This window comes from Calypte anna, chromosome 1 (assembly GCF_003957555.1).
Source record: "Calypte anna isolate BGI_N300 chromosome 1, bCalAnn1_v1.p, whole genome shotgun sequence".
Classification (NCBI taxonomy): domain Eukaryota; kingdom Metazoa; phylum Chordata; class Aves; order Apodiformes; family Trochilidae; genus Calypte; species Calypte anna.
In genome coordinates this window covers 103,133,694-103,156,729 of record NC_044244.1, presented here as the reverse complement: position 1 = coordinate 103,156,729, position 23,036 = coordinate 103,133,694, and positions in this window count along the sequence as shown.

The window sequence follows — 23,036 nt, the reverse complement described above, 5'->3', positions numbered from 1 at the left end:
TTTTCTCTAGTAGATAACAGAGTTGTCTTAAACTGTGACAAGAGTGTTATCGTACTATCTAAAAATGCCTTTGTATAGTCAACTTTTTTCTTACCTAAATAGCTTTTAAAATTAATAAATTTTTTTCAGGCTCCTATAGAGATTTGGGATTTTTCCCTTTTCAAGTAATGCCTCCTTTTCTATACACTGTTTGTTTTTAACAGGAGTATCTTTTCTCCTCCCTATACCATTCGCTGAACTCTGCATGTGCTGCTTTGTTCTACTACTATTTTTTCAACTAATTTGCTTACCTAAAAAATATTCTTAGGAAAAATTCTAAATTTCTACATGAAGTTATAACGTTTGGACATGAACTTCTGATTTGTCTTATGGAAGGGCTCTACAGAAATGTTGCTTAATAACGTAGGTACCAGAAAGTCTCTGTAAAAATCTATTGTCACTAATATGAATAGCAGGGGAAAAAGATCAGGTTTTCAGCAACTCTTGTATACCTGCATGGCAAGGTTTTTTTTATGTGCCCCAAAAAAAAGACATGTAGACTTTTTTTTTTGAGCTAGACTATCCCTGTGCTCTCTCTGCCTTACCTTGTAATTTTCTTTTTACACAGAAACTTTGCCTCTTGTGTTGAATTTTCCTTTTTTTCATTCTTAAATATCAACATTAAAAAGTAATTCCTGCAAACACATGACAGACTCATTTTAAAAATAAAAGAATACCTGTGTGATTTTGTCACACTGAAGGAACCAATTTTAAAACTTGATTTTCTTCCATGGTTTTTAAACACTGATGACCCATACCAGCCTTATCAGAAGCTATAACTGGAAAAATATGAAAGGAAAAAGTAGTTACTAACATGACGGTTCAGTTTTTCATGGAAAGACTGACCAAGACGACAAATATTACAAAAAAATGATGATTTTTACAAGCATTATTTGCATCATTGCTGCCTTTTGAAAAAATAATTTTTTAGAAGATAAACTTTAGCAATGGAATATGTTCAATGGATTGCTTGATTGTGCAATGATATCCATCAGCTGCCTTTTAAAAAATCTGCATTGATTATGTATTTTTGAATTATGAAGGATAAGTTTGTTTCATGTAGGTGTTTCTGCCGCTAAGTCATCAAAAGTACCTGTGAATTCAAGACCTGAGGATGATGCTTCACCTTTCCAAAGTCAATGACAAACATCAATTGACTTTAATGGAACTGAATATAATCGGAATCCGGTTTATTAATGAAGAATTATTCAACAAAGCTAAGCATGAGTGATAAAATCAGTTTTTATTTTTTATTTGTTTGCTTCAATGTGTTGCTAAATTCTATATATTTGCCTTTGTGTAGCCAATTTATCACAGCTCTTCTGAGACAAAGATGCCATTTCTAGTGGTAAAAGATGCCTGATACTGTCACAGGAGCAGGATCTACTGAATATTAAGTGAATCTGTAGCATTTCTGAGTTATATCACTTTTGCCTTTCACACCATATTTTCCTTTGTTCAGACAATGTGAGATTGAAAGCTAACAGCAAGTATAGTCAGTGTAGCTGGAAAAAAATAGGCCTACTATGGTTACATAAAGTGTATACGCCACTTAATTTCTAGAATACTAATCTTGAAACTGAGATCATAATTTATTATTATTAATTTTACTTTCTTCCTATTTTTATTCACTTAGTAAAAATGTTTACTAAAGTGCCCTATGCTTTCTTTAAAAAATGGATTGTAGATAAGCAATGAGCCATATAAAGAACACTTCGTTATTTGAAGTGAGACTAAAGTTGAAATTCACAATATACAGAATACCTGTCTCAGGGTAAAGTCTAATATTTTTCATACTGATTCAGGATACAAATAACTAATTTTTTATCTAATAGCAGTGTTATACTTTTTTTATTTTTGAAATGAACTACACCAGTTTTTATGACCCACATTTGGCAGCCCAGAGAGGTTTGAATTGGAGCCCTTTACCTTCTTCTCCTCAGAGAAAAGCCTATCTGCAGCTGGATCCAGTCTTCATCTCAGACATTCCCCAAGTTCCCCTGAAGGATTTGCAACAGGGCTTGTCCCACTTAGTGAATAAGGGGCTAGGACAAAGGGATAGGTTATCCTTTATGTAATTCTGTGTGGTACCCATGAGTAATGATAATTTGAATTCAGTCAGTTCAAATAAAGCACAGCTTTACTGAAAATTCAGCAATAATATAAAGTTTGCCAAAACAGACAATCTCCAATCAACAGGGTACAACTGACAAAGCTTGGCAACAGCAGTAACACTGGTGCCCTTATATGACAAGAATAGAACTGGAGACAGAGAGGGAGAGAAAGAGACATATGAACTACAGTGACATATGCAGAAATCTTCTGGTGATGCACATCACTCACCTGGCTCCCTGGGGTGCATCTTTTATAGCCCAGTTCCTGCCTTTCAGTCACACTGGTCAGACCCCTCAAGGACCTACATGATGCATGGCAATGCATGGAACACCTGCCACAGGACTGGGCACTCTCCAACACTCCTGTGTCCTTCCTTAGCTGATTCCTCATTTGCAGATCCTTGTCACTATGTAAACTCTAAGTTTGTTCCCACCACAATATTTGAGGCATCAACATGTTACCTCTTTTAGTCCCTGACAGCAGCCAGCTCATTTTCAGCTCCCATTTATCATAAATGTCTACTCCTCTTACATGATGCTGGAAATGGAAGTTTCACCTGTCAGTGTTAAAATTGTTTGGTTGCCATGCTCTTCACTTGTTTCTCAATATTGTGATGTTTTCTTCCTGAGAGAGTCATTAATTATTTGTTTAGCTGTTAAGAACGTGGTTGTCTAGTGAAAAAGAACCCTCTTGTACAGGGAGAAAAATGAACAAAGTTGATCATATACTTAGCTTTTTCTGCTGATTTTGATGTCATTTTTAGCACTTCTTATATCACTGATCCAAAGCTTGCAGAGGTCAGTAGTGTTATAACTCTATATATAGAAGTCCTGCAGAAGCTTTGATGCTTTCATAATGCTTTTCCTATCCAGTTAAAGTGAGGTAAAAAATAAAGGAGAAGGTGAAGAATAGTGTTCATCACCTTTCCCCACCCCCAGAATATCCAGTAGCTTTTTTACTAAAAAACTGCTGACATCAGGACCCCATGTTCCAGCTATAAATCTGCTGGATGCCTCAAATTTCTGTTCTACCTAGCCTAATAAAGGGAATTTGAACTATCATGTCCCATAAGGGTCTGCATTTACACCCTGAGTAAGTAGCCTTTGAGGAATTAATGTCCCTTTGTCTTTTACAGAAGGCGTTTTATCTTGTTAAAGGTAACAATTTACTGAATGAAAGAAGAGAAAAAAATATGTAGGTCAGAATATGGACTTGGACATGTAAATTATATTTAATTTTTTACTTTTAACTTATAAGTATCTTTTTTGTATGAGAAAACCTGAGGGTATGTCTCACATATAACTGGCCACAGGCTTATTGTAAGCATGGACGGACAACACTGGCAGCTGTGCGTTGTGAACTTCTCCACCATGTGACACAAATATAAATTTATCTGTTTTCTCCCCTTGCCACTTTGAATGAGCACCCTAATATCTGACCTTAAGAACAATCTATTCTTTTTAAATTAGATAGTCCATTCATTAGAACTATTACTACCTGAACAAATTAATGTTGTCTAACAAAAAAGAATCAGAATAGTTTATCAGCTGCAGATTCTATCACATGGAAAACTTTCTGTTTATTTCAGTGTTCTCTTAGAAGCGTTTTATAAACCTATGAGAAAGCATGTATCAGCATGGAAGACTTATAAGATCATAGAATCATAGAATCATAGAATTGGCTGGGTTGGAAGGGACCTCAGAGATCATCGAGTCCAACCCTTGAACCACCGTTGCGGTTGCTAGACCATGGCACTGAGTACCACATCCAGTCTTTTTTTAAATATCTCCAGGGACGGAGAATCCACCACTTCAGTGGGCAGCCCATTCCAATAACGGATCACTCTTTCCGTAAAGAAATTCTTTCTAATATCTAACCTAAACTTCCCCTGGCACAACTTAAGTCCATGCCCTCTTGTCTTGTTGAAAGTTGTTTGGTAAAAGAGCCCAACCCCCACCTGGCTACACCCTCCTTTCAGGTAGTTGTAGAGAGCGATAAGGTCTCCCCTGAGCCGCCTCTTCTTTAGGCTGAACAACCCCAGTTCTCTCAGCCTCTCCTCGTAGGGTCTATGCTCGAGTCCCTTCACCAGCCTGGTTGCCCTTCTTTGGACCTGCTCCAGAACCTCGATATCCTTCCTGAACTGGGGGGCCCAGAACTGGACACAGTACTCAAGGTGTGGCCTCACGAGGGCTGAGTACAGGGGCAGAACTATGAGGGTAGAAGATGAGTTAAGTACTAAGGCAAGTACTATATGATGCTAACCTGGGTATCTATATCTTCTGCAGCTGCAGCAGAAGATGGCAGTCTTTATTCAGTGTAGAATGCCCAAACTAAATTTGATTTCAAAGGAGAACACTCTCATCTATTAAGGAAGACTGTATACAAGTAGTAAAATAGTAAATCTTTTGTAAGCATATCTTTTCTGCATTAATGCTATATTATAAGAAGAAACCATGTTTTGCATTATTAAAGCATCAAAAGAATCAGATTATGCAGCATTAATGCTCAATTGAACATCATTGAGCTAAGCTGTCTTGTGCTTTGTACAGTGTTTGTTTTTGGTTTTGTTTTTACAGAAGGATGTTTAGAGGGTGAAAAGTTTACAGTCCAATAAAAATCACTAACTTACTGTCATACCATATATGAGATACTGAAAACTCCTGATACTGTGATTTTATTTTTTTTTAACTTTTGAAGTTTTATGATCAATATACCAAGTTAGGAGAGTCTGTCTTAAAGAAAAGATAAATTGACTACAACAGCTGCAAATGTTCACTCAGATAGATCTATTTCAGATAGATCTACAAGTGTACAGTCTAATTTATTCTTAAAAGCTACACCAACAACTTGTAGGATTATTCTCTTGATGCTTTTCCACCCTTACTTTTCTTGGAGCTAATGATGGGCATCCATCAGACATTGAAAACCACTAAAACTGCTGCATTTCCTAATGAGTCTTGCAATATTGTCTGATGTCCCTTTCTATGACTGTGCACTGCAGATGCCCCAAAAATGCTGTGCAAGGAAACCTGAGCTGACTCACCAAAGAAATCATGACCCTGGAAGTAAAATAGCCACATCTGCATTATGTCAGGCTAGAAAGACCTGTACTGCCTAGACTCAACCAGCAGAGCAGCACCAGTTTAGCAATCTCTGCACTTCAGTATGGACTATAAACATTTAACTTCAAAACTAATTGACTGTACCGTGAAAAAGCTATGCAAGAAATATGGTTGACTGATCATTCATGAATGCTGTAATTCTATTTTGAGGGACATATCCTTTTCTCTGGGATACCCAGTGAACTACGTTTGCCAAATTCATAACCAACATTGTGATGGATACTGAATAACATGAACCAGAAATTAAACAGTAAAAGGAACTGTAGTGTCTGATCATCTTGTTTAAGCTGAGCAAAAAACACAGTTAAGATCATTTAGATGTCTAATTTCCCTGAATGCAGGTACAATTAGCACTTTTCATCATCAGTTCAGGGGTTCCTGACAAGTCCTGTTTTGGTGTCCTCTCTGACAAATACAGAAAATGCACAACATGCTGGAAATCTGCCAATAGTATAGATATAGAAAACACAGTGATGTTATTGTAGCTATCTCACTAGATGATGATAAAATAATTAACTCAATGCCTAATCCTCTACTTATCATGGCTCAGCATATCACCCTTTTACTCATGGGCAGTGTTTAATCTTGACATAAGGCATTGCAAGATCAGATCACATGCTACTTCAAATCATAATGTATTAGCAGCATTTCTCTTAGTCTTCATAGAATTTTTCTATTTATTACTATAGCTATTGTAATAACCACTATGTATTTCCTCGGGTCTGTTTACAGGGGGGTTCTGTCTCCTCAAATTCCAAACAAAGACTCCACTAAATAATGGCATGGATTTTGGAAGCTAAGCAAATTTAGTCAAACTCATTTTCTGTTATGGAAGTGCACCCTACTTTCCCTAATTAAATTTCATAAGGTCCTATATATATGTTATTTTAGGTATATTTGAAGTTTGGATGGCCATAGTATCAGAGGAATAGGATAATGATAATGACTTCTTACTCTCTACTAAATTGTTAATTAGAAATTCTCCTTATACTGGTTCCATGCTAGCAGGATATAAATAATGCTATTTTACTTCCATTAGTGGTTCACCAGCTGTATCTGCGGATTACAGGACAACACTGTGCCATCCACTCAGAACACTGCACAGACTATTTCCCATTGCTGAAATTGACTGTGTAAGCACTGTTCTGTCTTTCAGCTTTCCTGTAATATATACAAGCTACTTTAACTTGTTTTCAAGACAAAATTTATTAACTGTTTTTAGTCTCTGGGCTGACTTATCATCTACAGACTCTATCATTCCTTTCTTCATTTTCAGATAAGCATTTCTGTATCATCGTCCTGTCTGTCTCTACTGTTTGAAAAGAGCTTTCCAAAACTGTGCGTAAAACTACAACTGTGGTTGTCTTGAGCTTAGCCTGTAAGTTTTCTTTTCCTATGTTTCATTACACACAAATCCTTTCTAACTGCTTGACAAATACTGTCTCACTGTTCACTTGTATTGCTCTCTGCCTTCTCTACAAGTCTCTCTTATTTAAAATTAAAAACACTTTGGAAAAAAGATTGCCTTTTTACCCTCTTTCTGTATAGCCACTGAACTGGATATTTTCCCCTGGAAAAAGGTCTTATGCACAACAGTACTGTCTCTTTCCTTATTCTTGTATATTGCTTGCACTTTCAAGTGTTTAGTGAGGTTGCTGCAACACATTAAGATAAAGTGGTGTGGGAGAGCATTCATTTTACCAATTAATTATCTTATAAATGTACACAGATGCCAATATGAAACACAGGTCAAAATTATGTTTGTCTGAAATGTTACAGCTTTTCAAAATAGTTTATTTGGAAACAATAGAATGTTTAGGTGATATCAAAATTCAAATTGAGTTAAATAAGGAATCGATAGAAGGAAAACACTAAAAGACAAATTTAACATTAAATCAGGAGAAAGGATTCAAATACTTCAAATGATTTCTATTGAAAATTTCAGATCAATTCAATACGAAAAAATTGCTGATTTTGATGAAAGCAGAATTTTTTGTAAGAGATCTGTGACTTCTCAACAAATTCTGAAAACTAAGTAGCCTTTGTTGTTTAACAATTAATTAACAGAATATAGTGACCGCATTGCTGCTCTTTCCTCTAGTTTTTATATTCACTGTTATACTGCATTCCTTTCACACTCCAGGATTGTTTTTCTACCTTGTATTGTCAAGTATCAGTGATGTTTAAGCATTCTTGACATTTGTGAAGCTTCCCTGAATGACTGTTGACAAAAAAGCTTTGCAATACATGTTAAAAAATACTCAGGGGGACTACTGAAATACAGTAAATCCTACTTCAAACCTACTAAAAATGTTTTGTGTATTTGCAGCTTTAGACAGTTACATTATCCTGTGGGCCATGGCAACTCTTGTTCAATTCAGCATTCTGTTTCCTCCTAATGTCACTGCACAAATATTCACCTAATTTTTGTCCTTAATTTTATTCTTTTCATTTTATCCCCAGTGCAAACACTGATTTCTATCTATAGATATGAATACAGACTGACATGCCATGGACAGAAATGCCATTTAGAGACTTCAGAACCTCTGAGGCTTTCTAGGTAGGTGTCTGATGAAATTGATGGATGCCATTAGATTGATATATTGCCTTGTCCATATTTCTGTTGATGGGCATTGAAGTTGCAAGAAAATCCTTGGAACTATGTGTTTCTTTACAGCCAATATAGTTTTATAGAACAGCTGTGCTCTGTTTCATGGTAATTGACATTTAAGGGTCCATCCCTTATTTACCTATTTGGCACCAATTTCTATAAGAACAGACAATTTTTGTCAGACGTTGATAAAAAGCTTTAAAACTACACTTCAGAGAAAATGTATGTGGCCAGACATTGTGATAGGAAAAACATCTTTAAAAATATCTTGGCATAAAATAGGGTCATAGCATTTATCTCATGTATATTTTCTTCACTGTAAGGTGTGGGGCACAGTCATAATTCCCTCTAACACATGTAGACCAATTTTTGCAGGGGCAGTTAGAAGACCTTTCTGCAGCAAGAAAAATCCCTAGTAGATACAACATTTCCAATGACAATATTCAATCCAAGTGTAATAAGTGCTGGGAGGAGTGTGATCAGGATGCGTTGCTATGGTGTAGTAAAAATTTATTAGTTGATAGGATAGTTTTCAACTGTCCTCAAGAGAGGGAAGTGTCATTTAACATCTGAGTGGTTTCTTTGTCTCTGCTGTTATTCCTGGAAGTTAGTAGCTTTGGTGAAATCATTCTCCACCACAGGAAATAAAGAACAAAGTTGAGTGTGTGAAAAACACAGAGAAAAAATCAAGGACCATGCTCTGACTGAAACCACCAGCAATGTGTTCACTATTCCAATAAAAGATGAAACTTACAGAATGAACATCAACTTGAAGATGAGGCTTGTTATGACATGAAGCTCTACCCCCCAAAACTTTGTTACATAGTAAAATTGGTGTCCTGGTTTGGGCCAGGATAAAGGTGGTTTTCTGTTTCTGTACTTTTGCTTTTAGCTAAGTCCCTTGTAAGTAGTTGCACTTGCTGAAATTAACAGCAAGTTTCTCAGACAGTGTATGTGCTTCTAGGACTGATAACACTTGATGTTTATAGTTACTGCTAGAGACTGGTATGCAGGCCAAGGACACTGCTTTCCTCAGCTCTGAGGAAAATATTTTACTGTCCAGGAGGACACAGAGGCCCCACCTGAGCCCTCCTTTGGGGAGGAACAGACAAGATAGATGCCAGAATTGACCAAACAGAGTATTCCATCCCATATACGTCACACTCACTATAAATTTGAGGCATCACGTGGGCCGAGCCAGATCTTTTCCTGCTTCCCTTCCTTCACCCGGCATCCTGGAAGGATCCTGTCTGTTCGTGTGCCTGTGGTCCTGATCCGTGCCAGCCCATATCTGTGTGTTCCTGCCTCCAGTTCCCGACTGCTGCCGACTCCAGGAGTCCAGCCTGGACTTTCCCAGGGCTGCCCTACAGCCTCGGTGGTGACGTGAGAGTTATTGGGGGAAAGGAGGGAGGAATGTGGTTTCCATTTTCCTGTATATTTGTATATATTTAGTAATTTTTCCCTATTTACCATTACTGTTTCATTAAAGTTGTGTAGTTTAGTTTCCAACCCATAAGTCTCTCTCCCTTATTCTCTCTCCTTTCTCTATCAAGGAGAGAGAGAGATTAATAGAGAGCGTCTGTTATTCGGTTTAATTGCCGGGCCAGTGTTAAACCGTGACAGATTTATTGGCGCCCAACGTGGGGCCCGAGCTACTTGGCTCGAGTCCAGTTTAAATTTTGACTAAATTGCCTGAACAGTTTGAATTCCAACTCCAGTGAAAGAATGGCTTTCCTGAGCTGGAATCAGACCTTGTTCTTTGGAAATTTCACAGGGTTGGAGATTAAACCAATCGTGCCATATCTTTGGTATTTAGGGTATGCAATCTGTCTTTTTGCAGCTGGAATTGCTGTTACTTTGTGGTTTGTCTTTCGTAAGAGCTGCTTAAGAACCATCATTGCAATATTGTCCTCAATACTGGTGTATATCATGGTGCATGGTGCAGTAGTGTTTCATACAGAGATAAAAAACTTGGTTGGTAATTACACTCCCAGTTTTAATTTGGAAAATTACACCATTCCATCGTATTTTGGGCTGACTCCACCTGATTTTAGTAACAGTAGCATTTCATCTCTCAATCTTTTAGTGGGTGTTGTTAATCTCTCTCATATATTGGTGAGGAGTAACACAAAAACCACAGTAATGAGATTGAGTATGCCTTTTCGGAGGCCGAGAGTTGCTGTTCGGAGAGTGAGAGCTGCTCCTCGTACAGAGAGCACCCCCACTCCTGCCTCCCCAGCCGCTTCTCGCCCCCCCTCACGCAAGGGCACAACTCAGATAAGGCCGGCCAGCATCGCCAGTGTTTCTGCTTCAGCTCCAGTTGCTGTGTCTACTCCCACAGACACTGCTGCTCAGAAAACAAGCCCTGCTGCTGCCACTGCTGCAGATGCCTCAGCCTCTCCCCCTCAGCCCACACAGTTACTTGTTAACCCTGTAACTAGGAGAAAAGGAAAACAAGGGAAATCAGAAACGAGCCGTAACCCTTCCAAGTCTGAACAAGATGACCAGGTGATAGAGGAAATAGAGGATAATGGCTCTCCTCCTAGTGCAGAGTCAGATGAGGACTCAGACTCAGAATCTGCTCAGCTCTATTCCATGAGAGACTTGCGTACTCTGAGAAAAGATTTCAGCCGTTTTCCAGGTGAACCACTTCTCTCTTGGTTACTCCGATGCTGGAATGAGGGGGCTGCTACCATAACATTAACTCAGAAGGAAGCCAGGCAGTTGGGATCCCTGGCCAAAGATGCAGGTATTGATCGGGCATTTGGGGAAAAGGCTGGAACTACCAGCCTGTGGAAACGACTCTTGTCAGCTGTAAAGGAGAGATATCCCTATAAAGAGGAAATAGACTGCCCACAGATCAAAGCACGCAACCTTGGAAAAGCTATCAGGTATCTCGAAGAATTGGCTGTGCGAGACGTGATCTATAATAATGATGACATTGAAGATCCCTATCATGTACCATGCCCTAAACCTATGATGCAAAGGTTTGTGCATGCTGCACCACCACCTTTTAATCATACACTATCAGTAATGCTATGGGTTCCTGCAGAGACAGATACAACTGTGGGTGATGTGATTAAAACTGTACGAGAGTGTGAAGATGCTGTCATAGCCCCTTGTCGGGCCTGGGTCTCAGCTATTAAGAGAGCATCTGAGGAATGGCATTCACCCCCTTCTCCTCAGACAGACGGAGGACGCCGCATTGCAGCCATTAAGAGGAGACGCCCTCCTATGAGACAGAATCGAGAGAAACAGAAATCAGCAAGAGGGACCCTATGGGTAATCCTGTGTGAGTGTGGGGAGGACATGAAAAAGTGGGACAAAAAACCTACTGCTGCCCTACAGGACCGAGTGATTGAGTTGATAAGTAAGCCAAAGGCAAAAGGAGGTCCTTCTAAAAAGATGGCTGCTCAAGTCTCCAGTGTAGAGTTACCCAATCCAAAAATGCTGGTGACTCAAGATCCCTGCACATCAGGTGTGAGTACTGGGGATGCAAGCTCCAGTAATGCACATACTGACAATGCTGTATGTGCTCAAGCTTAGAGGTGCCCTGCCTCCAGCCAGGTGGAGGAGAGGGACAACCGAATCTATTGGATTGTGTGGATTCGATGGCCTGGCACATTAGAGCCACAAAAGTATAAAGCCTTGGTGGACACTGGTGCACAGTGCACCCTAATGCCATCGAATCAGAAAGGCACAGACTCCGTCACTATTTCTGGAGTGACGGGGGGATCTAAAGAACTGACTATTGTGAAGGCTGATGTGAGCCTCACTGGAATAAAGTGGCATAAACACCCAATAGTGACTGGTCCAGATGCTCCGTGCATCCTTGGCATAGACTACCTCAAGGGAGGTGATTTTGAGGACCCGAAAGGGTACCGCTGGTCCTTTGGTACTGCAGCTATTAAGACTGAGAATGCAGAATGGCTGCATACTTTGTTTGGCCTTTCAGATAAATCCTTTGTAGTGGGATTGCTGAGGACTACAAACCAGCGTCTGCCAACTGCTACTTCAGTAGTGCATCGTAGACAATATCGTGTCAACAGAGATGCTGTGGTCCCCATTCATAAGCTGATCCGGCAATTAGAGAGCCAAGGAGTGATCAGCAAGACTCATTCACCCTTCAACAGTCCTGTATGGCCAGTGAAAAAGCCAAATGGAGAGTGGAGGCTGACAGTGGACTATCGTGCCCTGAATGAGGTTACACCACCACTAAGCGCTGCTGTGCCGGACATACTAGAACTTCAGTATGAGCTGGAGTCAAAGGCAGCCAGGTGGTATGCTACTATTGACATTGCTAATGCATTTTTTGCTATTCCTATAGCACCAGAATGCAGAGCACAGTTTGCCTTCACCTGGAGAGGTGTCCAGTACACTTGGAATCGACTGCCCCAGGGGTGGAAACACAGTCCTACCATCTGCCATGGACTGATCCATGATACCTTGGAAAAGGGTGGAGCTCCAGAACATCTACAGTACATCGATGACATCATTGTATGGGGTGACTCAGCAAAGGAAGTCTACGAGAAAGGTAAGAAGATAATTGAAATCCTCCTAGAGGCTGGTTTTGCTATTAAAAGGAGCAAGGTTAAGGGACCTGCACAAGAGATACAGTTTCTGGGAGTTAAGTGGCAAGATGGACGTCGCCACATCCCAATGGACGTGATTAACAAAATAACTGCTATGGCCCCACCAACTACCAAAAAGGAAACTCAGTCCTTTTTAGGAACTGTTGGTTTCTGGAGAATGCATATTCCTCTTTATAATCAGATTGTGAAACCTCTCTATGAGGTTACCCGGAAGAAGAAAGACTTTAAATGGGGCTCAGAACAACAAGCTGCTTTTGAGAATATTAAACAGGAGATTGTACAGGCAATGGCCCTTGGACCAATTCGAACAGGGCCAGACATCAAAAATATTCTTTACACCGGAGATGGAGGTGATGGTCCTTCATGGAGCCTCTGGCAGAAAGCTCCAGGAGAGACTCGAGGCCGACCTCTAGGATTTTGGGGTCGAAACTACAAAGGCTCCGAAGCCAACTACACAGCTGCTGAAAAAGAGATACTGGCCGCATACGAAGGAGTTAGAGCTGCTTCAGAAGTGATTGGTACTGAAGCACAGCTCCTCCTAGTGCCACGATTACCTGTACTAGGTTTTATGTACACAGGTAGAGAATCTTCCCATCATGCTACCGATGCTACCTGGAGTAAATGGATTGCTTTACTCTCACAGAGAGCTAGGATAGGAAGACTTAATCGTCCAGGAATTGTAGAAGCAATAACACATTGGCCAGAGGGCAAACACTTTGGAATGCCACCAGGAAAAGTGGTAAAACGGGCTGAAGAAGCCCCACCATACGACCAGCTACCAGAGAATGAAAAACAATATGCTCTTTTCACTGATGGATCCTGTCGTTTGGTAGGAGGCCATCGAAGGTGGAAAGCTGCTGTATGGAATCCTACACGACTAGTTGCAAAAACAGATGAAGGAGATGGTGAATCAAGTCAATTTGCAGAAGTAAAAGCCATCCAATTGGCTTTGGACATTGCTGAACAAGAAAAGTGGCCGAGACTTTATCTCTATACTGACTCATGGATGGTAGCAAATGCCTTATGGGGTTGGTTAAAGCAGTGGAAGCAAAACAACTGGCAACGTAGAGATAAACCTATCTGGGCTGCTGAACTTTGGAAAGACATTGCTACTAGGTTAGAGAAACTTGATGTAAAAGTGCGTCACGTAGATGCCCACGTACCTTCATATCGAGCTACCGAGGAACATCGAAACAACCAACGAGCAGATAAGGCTGCTCAAGTGTTCCAAATAGATCTGGACTGGGACCATAAAGGTGAACTGTTTTTGGCCAAATGGGCCCACAATGCTTCAGGTCATCAAGGCAGGGATGGAACATATCGATGGGCTCGTGACCGAGGGGTGGATTTATCTTTGGACTCTATTTCGCAGGTTATCCACGATTGTGACATATGTGCTGCAATTAAGCAAGCTAAAAGGTTAAAACCTCTATGGTATGAAGGGAGATGGTCAAAATATAGGTATGGGGAGGCCTGGCAAGTCGACTACATCACACTGCCTCAAACTCGCCAGGGTAAGCGCTATGTGCTTACAATGGTGGAGGCAAGTACAGGATGGCTGGAAACATATCCTGTGCCTCATGCCACAGCCCGGAACACTATCCTGGGCCTAGAGAAACAAGTCTTGTGGAGACATGGTACACCAGAGAGAATTGAGTCAGATAATGGAACTCATTTCAAAAATAGTCTCATAAATAATTGGGCCAAAGAACATGGTATTGAGTGGATATACCATATTCCCTATCATGCACCAGCCTCAGGTAAAATTGAAAGGTACAATGGTCTGTTAAAAACTACCTTAAAAGCAATGGGTGGTGGAACTTTCAAAAATTGGGACAAGCACTTAGCAAAAGCCACCTGGTTAGTTAATACCAGGGGTTCCATCAATCGAGCTGGTCCTGCTCAGTCAGATCTTCTACACACAGTAGATGGGGACAAAGTGCCTGTGGTGCATGAGAAGAATCTGCTAGGGAAAACAGTTTGGATTTATCCTGCCTCGGGCAAAGGCAAACCCATTCGTGGGGTTGCTTTCGCTCAAGGGCCTGGACACACTTGGTGGGTGATGATGAAAGATGGAGAAGTACAATGTGTACCACAAGGGAATCTAACACTAGGTGAGAATTCCTAATTTCTGTTTGTCTAGTTTAATCAGTAATGCATGGACTCTTTGGGAGTCATGAACTTGTATCCCACCATAACTACTGTTATGTGAACTGTTGCATAAACTAACAGTGTTCTATGAGTGTTTTTCAGGATGGTTTTGTGGTGATGAAACCAGAACTAGGTTCATCGGCTGGCATCCAGTAACTTCCTTGAAATTACCATCTGCAACCTGCAACTTGTGGACCATGGACATGAACTGTGAAGACTGGTCCTTCTTTTGAGAATCTGCTACAATAGATGAACATCTGCAATTGTAGACTGAATTACTTAGTGAATTTTAGCACTGAGAGATAGTAGTAATTTGTGTATAGATGTGTTTAAGGATAAGAGTTAGTAATGATTGGAGCATGACGCAAATGGTATGGAATAAGGGGTGGAATGTCCTGGTTTGGGCCAGGATAAAGGTGGTTTTCTGTTTCTGTACTTTTGCTTTTAGCTAAGTCCCTTGTAAGTAGTTGCACTTGCTGAAATTAACAGCAAGTTTCTCAGACAGTGTATGTGCTTCTAGGACTGATAACACTTGATGTTTATAGTTACTGCTAGAGACTGGTATGCAGGCCAAGGACACTGCTTTCCTCAGCTCTGAGGAAAATATTTTACTGTCCAGGAGGACACAGAGGCCCCACCTGAGCCCTCCTTTGGGGAGGAACAGACAAGATAGATGCCAGAATTGACCAAACAGAGTATTCCATCCCATATACGTCACACTCACTATAAATTTGAGGCATCACGTGGGCCGAGCCAGATCTTTTCCTGCTTCCCTTCCTTCACCCGGCATCCTGGAAGGATCCTGTCTGTTCGTGTGCCTGTGGTCCTGATCCGTGCCAGCCCATATCTGTGTGTTCCTGCCTCCAGTTACCGACTGCTGCCGACTCCAGGAGTCCAGCCTGGACTTTCCCAGGGCTGCCCTACAGCCTCGGTGGTGACGTGAGAGTTATTGGGGGAAAGGAGGGAGGAATGTGGTTTCCATTTTCCTGTATATTTGTATATATTTAGTAATTTTTCCCTATTTACCATTACTGTTTCATTAAAGTTGTGTAGTTTAGTTTCCAACCCATAAGTCTCTCTCCCTTATTCTCTCTCCTTTCTCTATCAAGGAGAGAGAGAGATTAATAGAGAGCGTCTGTTATTCGGTTTAATTGCCGGGCCAGTGTTAAACCGTGACAATTGGATTAAATGTTGATGTTACATTTGTACTTTTGGAATGTTGAAAGACATTCAGTGTCATTGACAAGCCACCCACACTGAAATTTGGTATGCAGTGAAAGGAATTAAGAGTCTCCTAGGTGCTTATTTCCTTCCAATGAAAGGTAGTGAAGGACCAAGTGATCTATTATACACATGATTTCTCTTTTAGTGTGTCATTCAGACCTTGTAATTTTGACAGCTCTTACAGAGAACTGTTTCTGATTGAACAAAACCCCTCAATCTTAAATTCGCTGGTCATTAGGATGGTGTACAAAAGGTGAGTACTTACATACCCAGCTATTCTGGTTTACAAAATAGGTAAGAAAATTATAAGCTGCTTTTTTAGTCTTTTTTTGTTTATCATCTCTCAGTGTGTATGATGGATTTTTAAAACTCTTATGAAAAGTTAAAATTAATATTTAACAGTTGCTTTTCTAATCTGCTTTACTGCTTAAATTCTTACGTTGTTTCAAGGACAATCCAAAGTGCCTATTCAAAGTGCATTCCCCAGTACAAATAACCTAGGTTTATTTCTTCTTGTGATGGCATAAAAAAATCTGAACCCTTAATGTGATTAGTTCAGAACATTAATGTGTCAGCATAACAGAAAAGCAATAATTCTGTTGGTTTGGCAGAGATTATGATAGAAAGCAGAGGGGCTTTGAGATTGTGAGATTAGTTGGCATTTAGCCTACTCTTAATTGAATTATTGTGGCAGCTGTAAAAGAAAATCTGATGCTGTTTTCTTTGGTAAAAGTTCAAGTAGTTCTACATGATAATAAAATATCCATGGTGATAAATCAATCAATTAGGTGACTGTGAATCAGACAGCTACCTGTGGTTGTTTACAAGTATATTTGCAAAATTTCTTTTATGTGTAGATGTCTGTTTGAGCAATTCTGTAAGAACTGTGCTTTTTGGCAGCTGTTTATTTTCAGTGGCATTCATTTTGTTGCAAGTAAATATTTCCAAGGGAATGGATTCTGACCTTAGAGTCTACAGTATAAGGGCAGAAGGAAAATGTCTGGGTTTTTTACAGGTCTTCAGGACTTATAAGCGGCATGGCAAAAGTCTGTTTTCAAGAAGGACTTAAATGAGGATGTGTAGAACCTCGTAACTGAACTTGCTCAGAGCCATGTTACAGTTTAGCAAGATAAAAGCTGAATCAGGCAAGAGTGGAAATATCACAAGACTAAAGGTGGAAGAGCAAGGAAAAATAGGGCTGGAGTTGACATTTCATGGTTTGGCTTTGCAAATGATTTCAGAAGGGCTCTCCCCACACTGATGGCTGATGAGGCCAACGTGGGACAGGCAGTGCGGTTGCAAAAGGCCCAGCAGAAAGTCTTCTGTGAGGGGACAGCCCAGGCACGGCTCTTTCTGCGCTGTCTTTTCTCCTCCAGACTGATTCTACTGTGTTCCCAAAGGAGGCAGTAGCCCTATGGATGGTGTTGTCTCCATGTCTCCCCACGGGATGCCAGAGTGGGCCACTGCTGGAAGTCAGTATGGCCAGAGCTGAGGGATTGTTTCAGAGAGTCCGTGTATCTCCTCTCTGGGGCTCCTCTGTCGCAGTAGCTGGTGGCAAGTTCACCATAGAGCAAAATCTTAGGGAGGGGGTGATCCTCCATCCTGGAGACGTGCCCTGCCCAGCACGTGTCCTCAGTATCATGGCCTCCATCCTGGTGACCCCTGCCTGTTCAAGGACAGGGACATTGGTCACACAGTCAGTCCCATGGATGTTTAGGTTTGTACGGAGGCAGCACTGATGGAAGCGTTCAAGGAGTTGCAGCTGGTGGGAGTAGATGACCCATGATTCTGACCCATATATGAGTAGACAGTACAATGGCTCTGCAGACACTCATCTTTGTACTTCAAGTGTTTATTAGTCCAGACGCTTTTATTAAGTCTTCTGAATGCTCTGTATGCCTTTGCTAATCTGTTGTCCTTCTCTTTGCTGATCATGGCATCTGAGGAAATAATGCATCCCAGAGATCTGAACTGCTGGACTGCCTTAAGCTCTGATTCGCCTATGGAGATGTGGGGATGATGGAAGTGTTTCAGTAGTGCAGGCTGGTAAAGAACTTCTGTCTTCTTCAAGCTGACTTCCAGCCCAAAAAGGTCTGCAGCCTCCACTGGAAGTTGGTGTTGGTGATGGTGAGCTGCAACTCAGCACAAAACTCTAGCAGGACATTGTAGCAAGACAAACCTTGCCTTGCCTTGCCTTGTTTTTTGTTTATTGGAGATTTTTGGTTTTTTGTTTTTTTTTAATTGTTTTTTTGTTTTTTGGGGTGTTTTGGGATTTTTGTGTATTGTTTTTTGTGAGTTTCTTGAGGTTTGGTTTTTTTTTTGTGGGTTTTTTTGTTTTTTTAATTCCTTGCCTTGTTTTTTGTTTTCTTGGGATTTTTGTGGGTTTTTTTTGTTTTTTGTTTTTTTAATTGTTTTTGGGGTGCTTTCGGTTTTTTGTGGGTTTCTTGGGTTTTTGTGTATTCTTGCCTTGCCTTGCCTTGCCTTGCCTTGCCTTGCCCACTGCTATTACCCCCAGAGCAGCTAACCTCTCTTCTGGCTTGCTCAGAACTGAGCTAAGCCTCTGCTTCCCTAATCCTGCTCATGCACAGTGGAGCCCCACCCTAATCAGGCACAGGTGGGGTTAAGACAAGCTCATGCCCACTCCTTGGCAATTAGTGGCACCTGGTTGCCTCATTTCATGACATTTCCCCCCCTTTTATTTTTTTTTTCCTTGTTTCTGAAGAACTCCCATTTATTACAATGAGAATTGTAATAGGTTCTAGTATACACAATTACAACAGAAATTAAAATTTTTCTCTCTTTTTTTTCTTTTTTCTGCTTTTTTTCTTTATGCTATTTTGGTTTTTTTGGGGTTTTTCTCATTTTTTGTTTTTGTTTTTTTTTGGTTTTTTGTTTTTGGGGGGGATTTTTGTTTTTTTGCTTTTTGGGTTTCTTGGGTTTCTTGTAGGGTTCCTTGGGTTTTGGGTTTTTTTGGGTTTATTTTTGGGTTTTTTTATGCCTTGTCTTGCCTTCCCTTGTTTTTTGGGGACTTTTGGTTTTTTTGTTTGTTTTTTTTGTTTTTTGTTTGTTTTAATTGTTTTTTTGGGGTGTTTTGGGTTTTTTGTGTATTGATCTTTGTGGATTTCTTGGTTTTTTTGTTTTTTGTTTATTTTGTTTTTTGGGTCTTTTTTCAGTTTTTTATGCCTTGCTTTTTTGTTGTTTTTTTGGGGATTTTTGTTTTTTTTGTTTTTTTATTGTTTTTTGGGATGTTTTGGGTTTTTTGTGGGTTTCTTGGATTTTTTTATTTTTGTTTTTTTTGTTTGTTTGTTTTTTGGGAGGTTTTTAGGGAGGTTTTTTTATGCCTTGCCTTTGCCTTGCCTACATCAGTGCTATTTCTCCCAGAGCAGCCAATCTCTCTGCTGGCTTCATCAGGACTCAGCTGAGCCTGTGACCTTTTATTGGCCCCCTAATCCTGCTCATGTGTAGTGGGGGCCCCACCCTAATCACACACAGGTGGCTTTAACACAAGATCATACCCACTACCTTTCAATTAGTGGCACCTGGTTGCCTCATTTCACTACAGGACACGTCCATTGTTATTACAGTTTCCAATATCATATTTGCCTAGTAGTCCTTTCCAGGCTTCATAGTTCTTTTCTACTCTGGTGCTGAAGTCATCAAGGATTATGATACTATCACCTGCAGGAACCTTTTGGGTGAGGTGGTGCAAATTCAGCTTAGATGAACACTAGGAGCTTTTTTAGGTGAGGCACAGCATGCACATAACTGGCCCCACCCTTTACTCCTAAGGTTCATCTACCAGGGCCCAGCAAGCTTGGACAGTGACAGAGAAGTCCTCAGGACGTAGGTTTAGTTAGAGTATCCTTCTTTAGATTGATGGCTTTCCAGGGATAAATGAGCTCCATCTGCCCAAGTTTGGAGTTAGAGTTGTCCTTCTCCTAGGATGGTTGCCTGAAGGCCGCTGAGCCCATCCTGTCCATGGACACACTTTGTCTGACCCTTCAGTTGTGACCTGTCTGGCATGGGAGACCCCACTGGAGGCAGATGCCACCGCCACCATAGCTTGCAACCTCACAAGGGCACGCAAGCTCCTCCCACATGACAAGGAGGTGCCTGTGGGGAGTTGACATTTAATAACAATTTAAATACCGATGGTTATAAGAAAAAGATGTGTTCAGTATGATCATGGGAGGGACCTCATGGGAGGCATTCGGAAAAAGGAGCAGTGTCATTGGCAGCAAAAGCAAAGACGTACCAGTTTCATGATAGAAAAGTCATGTAAGTGAAAATGGAAAACATGCATGTCTATTCAGGGGTGAATCTCAGGACAAGCTGCAGCATTAAGAAAGACAGGATATTTCAGGGTTATCAATGAAGGCAAGATTGGATTGTGGATATGGGCATTGTGAGGTTATTTCCTTGAATAGAGAAACACATTATTTTGCTTAAGATGGGACACTCAGTAAGTGGGGGCTGGTAGTCCAGGCTGTATTGTGTGTACACTGAAAAATTCTTTTAGACAATAGCCAACAGATCCCCATATGTTGAAATACATCTGCAGAGAGACCTTATAGAAGGTCTATATTTGAAATGAATAAACTTTTCTAAATAGCAACATCAATTTTTTTATATAATTAATCAGGGTGCTGTGAAGGAAAAAATATGCTCCTTATTTTGAGGCGGCAACAGATCTCTGAAGATCCAAATTAAAATATCATTTTGACCTTTAAATAACATTTGAGGGCAGTTCTTCAATGGCTGTGTTAGGAGAGTCAAAAATGCCTTTTAATCCATTCAGTTACTATCTCAATCAGGGTCCCGGTGTTTCTCATAGTTTACTTGCTGCTGGATTCTGTAGGCATTTTCCATTGCTTCTTTGAAAATGCCGGGGGCTTTACTGCTCAGCAAAGGTGTTTTAAATGTTCTAAATCTCAGCCTACATCAATATGCAGGTTTATGAGATCCCTATCCTTTCTGTCCTAGCAGAAAAGAGAGTCTCTGATACATGCTGACAGACATTTCATTAACACAGCGGAGACCCAAAAGGCAGGTGAAGTTTGCAGAATTACACAGAATCAGCCAGATCATCAAGTCTGAGATCATCAGGTCCAACCCTTGATCCACTGCCACTGTGGTTACCAGACCATGGCACTGAGTGCCACATTCAGTCTCTTCTTAAAAACCTCCAGGGATGGAGAATCCACCACCTCCCTGGGCAGCCCATTCCAATGTCTGATCACCCTCTCTGTAAAGAATTTCTTCCTAACATCCAACCTAAACCTCCCCTGGCAGAGCTTAAGTCCATGCCCTCTTGTCTTACTGATGGCTGCCTGGGAGAAGAGACCAACCCCGTCCTGGCTACCCCTTCCTTTCAGGGAGTTGTAGAGAGTGATGAGGTCTCCCCTGAGCCTCCTCTTCTCCAGACTGAACACCCCCAGCTCCCTCAGCCCTTCCTCACAGGACGTGTGCTGGATCCCTTCACCAACTTTATTGCTCTTAGCAAAGCTCTGAGATTAAACAAATGACTTACATAATATAAGTTCCATGTGTGCTTAATTTAAACACATTGCAATTTAAAGACGTGAGGCAGTAAAGCAGAAGTAAAGACAGAAATTATGGTAGTGTATCTGCTCTTATTAAGAGGGCCCCATATTTTAAGCACTAATGAAAATCTTCTCCTGTATCATATACAGTCTTAGTGACATTGAACTCCATTGAGTCTTTTGGTACTATCTTAATCAGCTATCTTCCAGCAGAGGGGTTTGTGTTGTCCATTTGGAGTAAGATTAATAGTGCATGATACTTGATGTCGAAGAATATTTCTACTGCCAAAGCATGTAATTTCCATAGAATTCATTAGTAACACAATAGCTCTAAAATGTAATGTAAAGAAGAAATAATGGGGGAAAATAGTTATAATGGAAATATAGCCACAAAAAATATATTTTTGAATTTTTAAAATTTTTTAATGAATTCTTTAGTCTTGTCTTAACTCACGTTAAAACACGCATATTTTCATGTTACCCCTATATTCCGAGAACCTGAGTTGTAGTTTCTGTCACACATACCTTAGTTTTGGAGACCTTCTTGATGAGTTCTACAAATTGCATTTTTCAGGTATTAGAAAATCAAATTTTTACCTTACGTCCACATTTTAGAGGAATGTCTGAAAGACTAAAAATGACTTGATAACACCATGGTAACTAAGAGCAGAATTTCATTGAGAAACAATAAACTGCCTGTCAGAGGCACAGTTATATTGAACAATTAAAATAACTTCAAAGTATAAGTAATGTATTGCTAATTTAAAGGATATTTTGTACTGTTGTCCTTATTATCCGTCAATATACGTTACTACAAATGATATACTCTTAATTTTTTTTCCCATTATGCAAGCTAAGACTAGGTCAAAATATATCCTGGAGGAATGACAGGAAATATAGTTCTCCAGCGATGAGTAAATTCTTTATTTAGTTCCCCTAAAAGCTGAAGGACTTAATTCTTAGACAGTAATGAGAAGCGAAGGTGCAACATTTAGTCATTTGGAAAAGGTATCATTTCTTTGTTTTATAGCATGCTGAAGTCTTGATCCAGCTCTGAAACAGCTGGGTATTGTCAGAGCACAAAAATAATAAATCAGTATTCTTTTAGTACTCAATTTACTGGTTTCGGCTTAAATGTTAGATTAAACCACAAATTAAAACATCTGTCTCTATTTAATATTAAAAATGTATTGCAAATAAAGCTACACTATATTTCATGGACTTTTTTTTTTTTAATTCAGAGTTTTATTAACAGGTATGTCTTTTAAATTGTGTGATATAAGCTATAGCCCTTTCTTCTTATGCCCCATAAATCAATATATGAATTTGCATCTAGGGGTGGTTGGATGAAAGCAGATCATATGGATGATCATATGGATACCTCTATTTTGGGACTTTGAGTCCTTTAAAGATATGTGAACACACTTTAGCATTTATGCTTTCCATCGAAAGTTAATAACAATAGCAGATTTCTATAGTTAAAACTAATTAGCTATGGATTATTGCCCACTATTGCAATTAAAGATACTTTATTACAATGGCTTTCCTTGTTGCATTAGTTGTTTAAAAGCAGTAAGTGTTTTTTATATTGTATTTGTCAGTGTGTTGTTCTTGACCATTAACTTTGTATTGTTCTCAA